The sequence below is a fragment of the Pinus tabuliformis genome, chromosome 6 (genome assembly GCF_031772625.1).
Source record: "Pinus tabuliformis cultivar Carrire ecotype Pingquan chromosome 6, CPIR1, whole genome shotgun sequence".
NCBI classification, from domain to species: Eukaryota; Viridiplantae; Streptophyta; class Pinopsida; order Pinales; family Pinaceae; genus Pinus; species Pinus tabuliformis.
The window spans coordinates 123,448,394-123,461,598 of record NC_142292.1 but is presented as its reverse complement, the minus strand read 5'-3'; the positions used below and the strand labels follow the sequence as shown (position 1 = coordinate 123,461,598).

Below are 13,205 nucleotides of genomic sequence, written 5' to 3'. Positions count from 1 at the left end.
TTTTAGATTTAAATATATTGATTTTATAATATCCATAAATTTAAAAAATATGATGAATGATCACTAATTTAATGAAACCTTAAAGTGCTAAATGAGGATAACAAAGAAGACATTAATATTAAACTTTCATGTAGTAAGTATTTGATTCAATCTCATGAATAGCAAGTGACTATGTTTTTGTGTTTTTTTTTGTGTGTGGAAAAAAACTATAGTTGAAGCCTCATAGAACAGAATGAAAAATTTTCACCAACCTAATAGTTTTAATTTTGGTAAGAAATCAATTAATGTTACCACGAATTTTTAAAGTACAATTAATTACAACTAATTCTTTTTTAAACAATAACATCTTGTCAAAAAAGAAAGAACAATTACAATAAAATAGAGATTATTTTATATAAAATTATAGATAGAATGTACATATTATCTATATGTAATATTAATGTTATAAATGCCCAAAAGGATAACTCAATAAGCAATATTTGTATTATGAAGTATGGCATAAACTGTGACATTCAATATTCAAATGTAACTTAAAAAAACTTTATACATAAAATATACATTTAAAAAGTGCATTTCTATTTAATTTTATTAAATATATTAATTACAAAATAAAATAAAATAAAATAAAATATTTTATTCTGAACCATCTCTTATGAAATGAATTGTACTAACAAACAAACACTCATAAAACACTTTATTGCTTACAACATGGAATCTTACATATACAACATTTTCACTATATTTTATTAAAAAGATCGCTAACAAATAAGCCAGCGATAAAAAAAATGTTCTAATTACATATGACATGGCTACCAAGTTTGAATTATTTTGTAAAACACGCCCCACCTCTCTCACAACAGTGGGTTTCTTGTGTGCACAAAAATTTCCTAGCCACAAACCGAAAATTTGGCATTTAAACAAAAATCCAACCCATGAAAAAAAAGGGAACATGAGCTTACAAGACCTAAATTAAAGATAACCCAAAAGAAAAATACCAATCAAAACGAATAGGCAAACTCACCAGAAACACTGATAACATCCATGTCAGGAAACTCATTATGAAGAAAATCCAAAACATTTTGCACTCCCTTGGATGCCATATTCATCGCATGGCATTCCCAATGAAGCAAGAAAACCTAATATACAGATTCCTCCCTGCATTTCGACACTATAGTCGTTACAACCTAGCAAATATATTAGTCCTATTATGCAGATTGGATCAACAAGAAATAATCACCACCTACAAAATGGTTATTATTCCAATTATTTGGTGAGGTTTCCAGAAACAAAAATTTGAACCCACTGATCTCATTTACGAACGAATTCAATGGCAATTAATTTTGTCAAACATACACATGGTAAGAAAAATTGTCAGAAATTTGTGTTTTTTTCTATCAACTCTAATAAAGTGGGTGCATACATTGAATATGGGGCGGGATATCTGTCGACTCTGATAAAGTGGTTGCAATCATTGAATATGGGCATTACCAGAAACTCATCTAAACAGTATACATGCTTAGCTTTCCAACCTCAAGCTTCCTAAGCCGCTCTACAACAACAATCCTCTAGTCGGATGGACGATCCAATTTGCCCATATTAGGTCAGACCCACTTAAAACATATGTACCTCAAGCTTATGAACCTAGAGGTGCATATCAAATGAGATTTAGTTGGATGTGTTAATCATATTTGGAATTGGAACACAGGCATAACCACAACCCTGCAGCATACCATAAAGGATTTTATAGGTATAAAATGCTTTACATACAGAACTAGAAAAGAAAGAAACTTATGGCCATACATGTTGAAGATCAAAGACAAGTTCTCAGATTTATTGGGATCTTCAATGTAATACTTGATATCTGCAACTCTCTTGGTGGTGGTGAATCTGACCACAGGACCTCTGGTCGTCCCATCTCTGAGAAGGGCATTGGTGGCACAACCTCTATTAGTGCTTGCAACCAAGGATCCCTCCACAGTGGACATATGTACCATATATTCAAGCCCATAAAGAAGAAGAGGCCCTGTAACTCCCACAGGAATATGCCACTCAATAGGCAATTCACAATATTGGCCAAGAATGAACCCATAATCAAATCCATCCAAGGGAAATCCATCCAAATATCTTCTAGCCATCATCTCTAAGGCCCTCCTTCTCACCCAGGCAGATCTTGTATAATCCCCAAGAGTTGAATCGAGAGAATAAGAAGCCACGGTCCCATTGCAAACAACTGTTGCAATATCATCATCTTTGTTATCCCACAAAGAAATCTCCTTCAACTAGACTTGCATAGCACTGGTCTTAACTACAACTTCTTCCTTGGTAACAGGGCTCAACTTCTCCTCTTCCCTCACAAAATCATCATCATTAACCCCAATGATGAAATTCTGGACATAATCAACGCTAAAGAATCAAAGCAAATATATGAATGAAGCAAGATGAACCAGAATGGCCACCGGGACCAACTCCCCTAAGCTCAACATCACAGTAGGCCTCTTTGTTTTTTTAAAACATCGTTGCAGGCCTACAACTCTCCACATCTAATGGTTATCATATCATGATTGGGCAATGAAACAAAGGTCTTAATTTGACTGTTATAACAGTGAGAGTCGTGATGCACTTTAACCAAATTCATAACCATGGAAACCCCACCTGATTTTTAATTTTACAAAAGATAAGAGAGTAATAAAAACAATTAAGGTTGCCCACAACTTCTCGTGGAGTGGTGTAAAGTATAAAAATGTTACATCACATCCAATCTTCATTTCCAAATATACTTTGGGTAAACGAAAAGACAACAATTTTCTAAAATAACCACACTACTTACATTGCAAACTATAACTCAAGGGGAAAATAAGCAGAACATGACATCTAGTCCACTCATAAAAAGTGTAGTGTAGAGCTAACTTGCTACATTGCTGGTAAACCTTTGTTCAATACCATTCACTATAACCTTCGCAGTCTTTGAGTGAACTTCACAGCCCTTATGTCTATGGTGGTAATCTTTTGCACAAGTGAGCTCCTATTTACAACCCTCTACTTGACAACATGGAGTCTAAGAGGCCTGGGCCAGAGCATGAGGCTTCTTCAATTGAACAACTGAACTAGAGAATACAGAGACTTGGCTTGCAACCTTTATTTCTCCTCCAACATTTGCGTCTTCCTTCTCCTGAACTGTCCACAATACTATTATGTTTTGAGTCCTTTCTCTTCTCTACATTCGCATTCCCTCTTCCTATTTTAGATCTATAACCCAAGAAGTAGGATCTCTGCAGAGTCAATACAGTATGTTTTGAAAGGTGCTCCGATAAGTTTCACATTGCCTTCTTGTTACTGTTGTTGTTTCCCTGTGTATTACCCAATGTTTTAAAAACCAGCCGCCTTGAACCAAAAACCAGTCAAACCGGCTGGTTTATTACCTGACTGGGTCAAACTGGTAGAAAAATCGGGTTTAACCCACCTCCTTACCCAAAAATCAGAAAAATCGATGCTAGCCAACTGATTTAGGATGGAACCGGCTAGTTTATGGTCAAATAGGTCGATTCCATCATAAGCTGGTAGTTTAGCTACCAAGGCAATGAAGGACCCATGCAACGCACTTTAGGAAGGTTCCAAGATGTTTTGGATGGAAAATAAGGGTTGTTTCCCTCCAAAAACACCCTCTCCAAGACTTTAAAAAGAGCTTACCCCTCTCATTTGTCTCACGCATCTCATTTGGAGTTTTTGTGAGATTGATTGGGAGCTTGGAGAGTGTTGAATTTTTGTTGGAGTAGTCATCTTGGAGGCTTGGATTTGGAGTTGCAGCTATTTTGGAGCTATTAGTGGAGTTGGCATCTTGAAGAGGAGGCTAAGGAAGCTAGTTTGCATTTCCAAGTAAGGATTTTCACTTGAAAAATTCCTCATTTCATTGTTGTCCATGTATTAAATTTTTTTATGTGTTCTATGCTATCAAATCTCTAGTTATAAGCTATGAAATTTTGTAGGCTACATGTGCATTTTCTTTCCTAAATTTAGCTTTAGTTTTCCATTTTTCTTAGTTGCAATTTTTTTTAAATGACAGATTTCTTTGTAAATTTTAATTATTTCAAGCCAACATGGCTCCAAAAGCCAAGGACAATGCATGGACTCATTGTGAATTGATTGATGGAAAAATGATATGCAAATTTTTCCATAAACCTATTGGAGGTGGGGGTGTTCTTAGATTGAAACAATACTTGGTTGGGATAAGAGGCCAAGTAAATCCATGTGAAGCACCAAATGAAGTGTTAGGTTGGTGGGTTGGTCGCAGGTGTTAAGGATAATCGTTCAAAACCAGAAACAATTTCTTTAAGCTCGAGTGGAACTTCTTCTCGGTTTTCCTTTGGAGTATCAGTCATCAACCTCCAATTTTAGTTATTCTGCTAAAACAATAGAACTGGTTAATTTACCTGGAATATTGCAAACTTCCACTTTTCCCACGGAATCAAAAGGAAGTAAAACTATAGTTCATATCCTTATTGCGTCCGCCATTCCACAAACCTTTAGCGCATTAAATCTCCGCCGTCGATCTCGTCCTGAATCCGACAATTGTCGCTTTGTCTGCTCACCAACTAGTCCAGACGATCTCCATCATTGATCAATCCCGCTTGATCCAATGGTTGTTGCGTAATCTCATGTGGAATCTTGTGCGATGTATAATGAGCCGAGAGCACGCGAGAAAAGTGGTTTTCCCAGGCCATGCGTTGACCGCTAAGGTTAATTGCGTGAAATTTCAAAATACCACTTATCACCTTGAGACTGCGCGAGATACTGCTTTCACCTACGAAGACTACTTTTCTATTCTGACTAATGCCTACGCTTGTTGGCACGCGATGAACGTTAGATCTATTGGATCAATTGATCGGACGATTCAAATCTTTTCCTGGGTTTCTCACGAATTTATCAGGTTTTCCTCGTTCCGCCAAGATTTAGCACTTTCGCCAAGTTTAGTTCTTATACTCTGTGATTTTGAATATATCCAGGTTATTTCAATGCACAGTTAATGAAGATTTAGATGCGATAACACAATATTATACAAAAATCTAATTCTACAGGGCCAAACTGGAAATCAACAACACTCAGAAATAATTCGAAGGAAATTCAACCCTTCGAGATTTGACCATTCAACACAGTATACATAGAGATACAGAGAGATTCCAAATCCGTCCAAATCTGTCAAAATCCTATTCTACTAATTCAAAAATTACATAAATATTAGTACATACAACAATCAGATCCTGAATCAATGGATTGAAACTGCCTAATCCTAGATAACATCTAATCTGCATGATATTCTCCTCACGAATCTCAACTAAGTCTAAGTACTTGAATTAATTACAAAATAATTCAAATCCTTGAATTCTAGCTCAAATCATATCTAGAAAGCTTTGTAAAGTGACAGCTAAAGGATCCCACTCCTTTGCTTGTAAACTTTTTTTTTTTGTATTTTTGGAATAAAATTCGAAGCCTTTTGTCTTCAAGCCTCATGCTGCTGCATCAAACTCATGAGAACAAAATTCTTCATGAGCTCTTGTCTATGAGCTCTTCTACAGAACTGCCCAACTTCTGTAGCATGGCATCTGTCATCCAGGTAGCATCAACAATTGTTTGATCCTTCCACTTGACCAAATACTGAAAATACTCTTGTCCCCTTGTCTTCTTAAACAATCTCTTATCTAAAATATTTTCTGGTTGCAATGCCTTTGCTGTAGGTAATTGTTTTACCCAATCAACCTCTTGTTCTTCTTTATCTTTTGTTGTATCATTTGCAACACTTTCATACCTGTACAAATCAACAACATTGAAAATTGGAGATATTCCAATGTCAGGGGGTAATTCAATTTCATATGCATTTGCAGAAAATTTCCTCAAGACTCTGCATGGTCCAATTTTCTTAAAATTTAACCTTTTATACTCCCTTTTTTGAAATGTTTCCTTCCTCAGGTGTGCTAAAACCAAATCTCCAACCTCAAAATTAACTTCTCTCTTCTTCAAGTCCGCTCTGCTCTTGTACTTTATGTTGCTATCCTATAACTGTTGTTTTACCTGTTCATGTATTGCTTGAATCTCTGAAGAAAAATCTTCTCCTTTAGCACTTCTCATTTCAGCTTTTCCCAAGTCTCTTAATTCAGACACTCCTCTTGGGTGCATTCCATAAACTATATGGAATGGACTCTACCCTGTAGTCCTGTTAGGAGAATGATTATAAGCATATTCAGCCTGTCCAAAATTTGATCCCACTGTTTTGGATGTTCACCTGCAAGACTTCTCAGAAGATTACCCAAGATTATGTTTACAACTTCAGTCTGTCCATCAGTCTGAGGATGATAAGCTGAACTAAAACTCAATTTAGTACCAAGTTTCTTCCACAAAGTCTTCCAGAAATGACCAACAAATCTGGTGTCTTGTCTGAAATAATGCTCTTAGGTAACCCACGCAACCTTACAATCTCCTTAAAAAACAGATTAGGAATGTGAGTAGCATCACTGGTTTTATAACATGGAATAAAATGTGCCATTTTAGAAAATTTGTCAACCACAACATAAATTGAATCATTTCCTCTTTGATTTTTTGGTAAACCCAAAACAAAATCCATACTTACCATATCCCAAGGTCTATCTGGAATAGGTAATGGAACATACAAACCTATGTTTTGGCTCCTTCCTTTTGCATACTGACAGACTTCACAGTTTTTTACATACTTCTCCACTTCGGATCTCATCTTTAGCCAAAAATAAAACCGATTCAACTGCTCATAAGTCTTGTCTGCACCAAAATGTCCTCCAAGTCCACCACTATGTTTCTCCTTGATTAAATTTTCTCTCATAGAGAAATTTCGTATGCACAGTTGATTTCTTTTAAACAACAATCCTTCTTGCAAGAAAATATCTAGCCACTTACTTCTGTCTAACAAAACAAGATTTTTACAAGCTTCAAATGCCTCTTTAAAATCTAAATCTTTCTCATATAATTCTTTAATAAAATCAAAACCCAACACTTGAATTTGACTTTCCTAAACTAGAATACTTTTTCTACTTAAGGTATCTGCTACTTTTTTTGAGGCCATTTATATGCTTCAATACAAAATTAAAACTTTGAAGATATTCTACCCATTTTGCATGTTTCTGACTAAGCTTTGGCTATGCAATAATGTACTGCAATGCATGATTGTCTGAATAAAGTATAAACTCCTTAGACATCAAGTAATGTCTCCACTTTTTCAATGACGTTACAACTGCATGAGATTCCTTAACATAAAAAGAATATTTCTTCTTCGATTCATTCATTTTTTCACTGAAATAAGCTACAGGTCTATCCTCCTGACTTAAAACAATGCCAATAGCTTCTCCACTAGCATCACATTTCACTTGAAAAGGTTTATTAAAATCAGGAAAAATCAAAATAGGTTTTTCAGTGATCTTTATTTTCAACAGCTCGAAGTTCTTTTCTGCTTCAGCAGTCCATTTAAATGGTTTTTTATCCTTCTTTGTAGTATCAATAATATAAGCATTGATCTTACTAAAATTCCTTATGAATTTTTCTATAAAAACTAGCAAGATCATGAAAACTTCTTACCTCAAAAACACTTATCGGTGAAGGCCACTCTATGATTTCCTTTATCTTCTCTGGATCCATCTTTAATCCATCAGCAGAAACAACAAAGCCCAAATATACCAACTCTTCCTTCATGAATGAACATTTCTTTAAATTTAGCAGTAATTTTTCTTGTTGCAGCTTCTGTAAGACATAACTCAGATGTCTCATATGTTCCTCTTTAGATCTGCTGTAAACTAATATATCATCTAGATATACTATTACAAATTTACCAATAAATTCTTTCAACACTTCATTCATAAGCCTCATAAATGTACTAGGAGCATTTGATAACCCAAAAGGCATTACCATCCATTCATACAGTCCTTCATTTGTTTTAAAAGCAGTTTTCCATTCATCACCTTCTCTAATCCTTATTTGATGGTACCCACTTTTTAAATCCAACTTCGTAAAATATCTTGCTCCACTTAAACAATCCATCAAATCTTCAATTTTAGGTAAAGGAAATCTATACCTGATTGTTATTTTGTTGATTTCTCTTGAATCAGTGCACATTCTCCAGCCTCCATCTTTGTTTGGACTCAACACTGTTGGCACTACACGAGGACTCAAACTCTCTCCAATTAGTCCTTTATCTAACAATTCCTGAACCTTTGTTCTGATTGCTTCATTTTTTGTGGGAGTCATCATGTAAGCTGCTTTATTTGGTAGATTTGTCCCTGGAATCAAATCTATATGATGACTGATTTTTCTAATGGGTGGTAACTCATTAGGCAAATCATCTACACTGATATCACAATAATTCTCCAGCATCTCTTGAATTTCAATTGGAAAATCAGAAATTTTGGTGGAAGTAATTATTACTTTGGGTTTTCAAATCAATGCAAAATTCACCTCATCCTCTTCAATCTGCTACAAGTATTCTTTTCCACTGAACAATAGAGTCTTTGGATCAGATTTTCTTGATGCATCCTCTTCTTCCATAGGCAGCAATGTATGATTAATACCATCTTTACCAAATTTGTATGTGTTATTTTTCCCATCATGCATAAATCCTCTATCATACTGCCAAGGTCTTCCCATCAATATGTGATACACATCCATAGGCATCACATCACACAGAATTTTGTCTTTGTATCTACCCAACTGCAACTCCACTTCACACTATTCCTTCACTAACAACTGATGTCATTTTTGAATCCATGACACCTTGTAAGGTGTTGGATGTTTCTTTGTCTTTAATTTCAACTTTTCCACCACTTTTGTAGAGACCAAATTATCGGTGCCGCCACTATCAATTACCATTTGATATCATTTTCCTTGAACCTTGAACACAGTCCTGAACAAATTCTTTCTCTGTGCTGGTTCAACAACTTCTTTTGTTGGCTTTAACAAAACTTTGTTAACTACCAAAGATTCCCCTTTCTCTAGTACATTTTCTTCTTTTGGCACCTTTACTGCTTCTTCTTTAGTATGAGCAACAATTACATTTCTCTGATTTGTCCCTGCATTTTTTGGGCACTCATAGGCTCTGTGTCCCAGCTTGTTACATATGTAACATCTGATTTCTCTTCCTCTGCCTCTGTCTCCTCTTCCTCTGAGAAAACTCCTTCTACCACTTGCATCACCTTCTATGGGTGTATGTTAATTCGAATTGCTGCTAGCTTCATCTCTAGGTGTTGTAGATATTCCTCTACCACCTTGACTTCCTCTTCTTTGGAAATTGCCTCTACTTTTGGAAGATTTCTTCCTCGTGAGTTTTTCTTCGGCCCTCAATACCATCTGATAAGCCTCTTCTAACTGTTTTAGGAAACAACACACTTATCTCATCTTGGATCTCCATTCTGAGACCATTTATGTATCTTGCAACCTTCTCGTCTGTATCTTGAATTTGTCCAACTCTTATTCTCACTTTGTAAAATTACTCTATGTATTCTTTCACTGTCAAAGACCTCTGTCTGAGATTCTTCATCTGTCTATATAATGAAAGTTGATAATCACTTGGCAAAAAATTACCTGTCAACTTTGCCACCATCCTGTTCCACTTTTTAATTGGCTGCTTACCAAGTCTCATTCTTTCTTCCTGCACTCCATCCCACCAAAGTGCTACATGTCCTTTCAATTTTGTGACATCAAATTTCACTCTCTTTCCTTCTTCCATTTCTTCATAATCAAAGAATTTATCCATGTCATTAATCCAGTCTATCAACTCCTCAGGGTTTAAACCTCCTGTATAAATTGAACCCTCAAGTCTGGGTTTAGATGTGGATCCCAACACTGGTTTAGAGAATCTCATTTCAACAGTAACTTATGTAGGTTCCTCTTCTTCTGAATCTTCAACGTTGGGCTCACCGACATCTCCAACACCTACATCTCCTTGATTTCCCATTTGCACTACTTCTAGTCTAGCTTGCATCTGTTGCATAGCTTCGAACACTTCAACATTTGCAACTAGTATTCCTCTTCTTTGACCACCACCACGTCTTCCTCCAACTCTGAAAGCCATGTTTGATTTCTTTTTCTAATCTTTGATATCCTACTCAGTGTCAATAAGCTGCTCTGATACCGCTAATGGTGGGTTGGTCATAGGTGTTAAGGATAATCGTTCAAAATCAGAAACGATTTCTTCAAGCTCAAGTGGAACTTCTTCTTAGGTTTCATTTGGAGTATCAGTCATCAACCTCCAATTTTAGTTATTCTCCTAAAACAACAAAATTGGTTAATTTACCCGAAATATGGAAAACTTCCACTTTTCCCGTGGAATTAAAATGAAGTAAAACTATAGTTCATATCCTTATCGCGTTCGCCATTCCACAAACCTTTAGCACATTAAATCTCTGTCATCGATCTCATCCTCAATCCGACGGTTGTCGCTTCGTCTGCTCACCAACCAGTTCAGATGATCTCCACCATTGATCAATCCTGCTTGATCCAACGGCTGTCACGTAATCTCGCGTGGAATCTTGTGCGATATATAACGAGCTGAGAGCACGCGAGAAAAGTGGTTTTCCTGTGCCACGTGTCGACTGCTAAGGTTAATCGCCTGAAATTTCAAAATACCACTTACCACCTCGAGACTGTGCGAGATACTGTTTTCACCTACGAAGACTGCTTTTCTTTTCTGACTAACGCCTGTGCTTGTTGGCACGCGATGACCATTAGATTTATTGGATCTGTCGATCGGACGATTCAGATCTTTTCCTGGGTTTCTCGCGAATTTATCAGGTTTTCCTCGTTCCGCCAAGATTTAGCACTTCTGCCAAGTTTAGTTCTTATCTATCATATTCAGGATATCGCTAACTCACTCTGTGATTTTGAATATATCCAGGTTATTTCAATGCACAGTGAATGAATATTTAGATGCGATAACATTAGATTATACAAAACTCTAATTCTACAGCGCCAAACTAGAAATCAACAACACTCAGAAATAATTCGAAGGAAATTCAACCCTTCGGGATTTGACCATTCAACACAGTATACACAGAGATACAAAGAGATTCCAAATCCATCCAAATCCATCAAAATCCAATTCTTCTAATTCAAAACTTACATAAATACCAGTACATACAACAATCAAATCTTGAATCAATGGATCGAATCTGCCTAATCCTAGATAACATCTAATCTGCATGATATTCTCCTCACGAATCACAACTAAGTCTAAAAACTTGAATTAATTACAAAATACTTCAAATCCCTGAATTCTAGTGCAAATCCTATCTAGAAAGCTTTGTAAAGTGACAGCTAAAGGATCCCACTCCTTTTCTTGTAAACGTTTTTTGTATTTTTGGAATAAAATTCGAACCCTTTTGTCTTCAAGCCTCATGCTCCTGCATCATAGGTCTTATTAGGGAAGAATACCTTTCCAAGTTTGAAAAGTTTGAGGAGAATAAGGCTAGGGAGAAGGCCATCCAAGATGACATTGCAAGGAAGAGGGAATTATTAGAAGCCATGAAATATTCAAGTATGATGATTATGAGATTCAAGACTCCTCTTCTATTCCTTCCACCAATGAACCCTTTCACTATGATCCTCCTTCTTTTGGCCAACAATCAAAATGAATAAAGAGAACAAACATGCAGATTTATTTCTCATCCTCTGCCACCATTGCCTCTTCTAATCCCACTTCATCCCAGTCAAGTCGTCAACCCTCTTTGGATCAACATTGGAAAAAACAATGCAAAGAAACTTCTTATCAATAGATTTCTAGATGGTGGTATGATGCAGATATCCCATTTAATGTTTCTCGCTCACCTTATTACCAAGCTATATGGGACTCTGTTATAGTTGCAGGAAAGGGCTTCAAAAACGCTAGTATGCATGATTTGAGGGGAGCTCTTTTGCAAAGAGATATTTCTTCCATTCATGAGTATTTGGATGAGTATAGATATTCATGGCTCAAAACAGGTTGTTCCATCATGTCAGATGGATGGGCAGATGGAAAGAACTGCACTATCATTAATTTCCTTGTTTCTTGCCTTCAAGGAACCATGTTTTTGAGATCAGTTGATATATCTGATAAGGTGAAGGATGCAACCCTTCTATTTTAGCTTTTGGATGACATTATTCAGGAAGTGGGGAAGAAAAATGTTGTGTAGGTCATCACAGATAATGCCTCAAACTTTGTTCTTACTAGAAAGATACTTGAGTCCAAATATAGGACCATATTTTGGACTCCGTGTGTTGCACATTGCATAGACCTCATGCTTGAGGACATAGCCAAAGTGGAGTGGGTAAAAAAAACTTTAGAGCATGCCAAGTGCATTATAAAATACATTTACAACCACTCATGGGTATTAAGCCTAATGAGGAAAAACACTGGGGGCAAAGAGCTTGTTAGGCTTGCAATTACAAGATTTTCAAATCACTTCCTCACGTTGCAATGTCTCAATGCTCAATAGAAAAACTTGCAGAAAATGTTTTCTTCTAATGATTGGACTGAATCTTGGTGGGTTTGTAGACAAGATGGCAAAGACACCAAAAAGAAAGTGTTTGACAATTATTTTTGGAAAAGGTCTACAGAGCTTGTAAAAATTACCAATCCCCTTGTTAAGGTGCTAAGGATGGTGGACGGGGAAAAACTAGCCATGGGCTACATTTATAAGGCTATGGATCAGGAAAAGAAGCAGATATGTTCAACTTACAATGACAGGTTAGCTAAATATGGATGTATATGGGAGATAATTGATAATAGATGGAACAATCAACTCCATCGTCCTATACATGCAATTGGATATTTTTTGAACCCAAAGTATCATTATAAAGCTCGGATAGGTGATCTACAAGATGAGGAGGTCAGAGCTGGATTGATTGATTGCTTGGAGTGCATGGTCCCTATCCATGCAGACCAGTTGGAAATACATAGACAACTTACTCTTTTCAGTATGGTAGCTGGTACCTTTGGCAAAAACTTGGCAAGATGGCAAGAGATGTGGATAAACTAGGTAATCAATTCCAATTTCCAATTTGTTTTTATTTTCAAGTTAAACTGTTTACAAATTTACAATTCAAAATAACTATAAATATTTGTAATTTGTAAATAAGTAATGAAATGAGCTAAGTTACTAATTAATGTTTTTTTATTTGCAACACATTGGTGGGAGTCATTTGGCAGCCAATGTCATCAATTG

At 36.1% G+C, this 13,205-nt stretch overlaps 1 pseudogene; it reads right to left on the bottom strand.

The window, feature by feature from the left end:
- Positions 1-1,682: 1,682 nt before the first annotated feature.
- On the bottom strand, positions 1,683-2,483 carry LOC149257649 (3-hydroxy-3-methylglutaryl-coenzyme A reductase 1 pseudogene; annotated as a pseudogene).
- Positions 2,484-13,205: the final 10,722 nt, after the last annotated feature.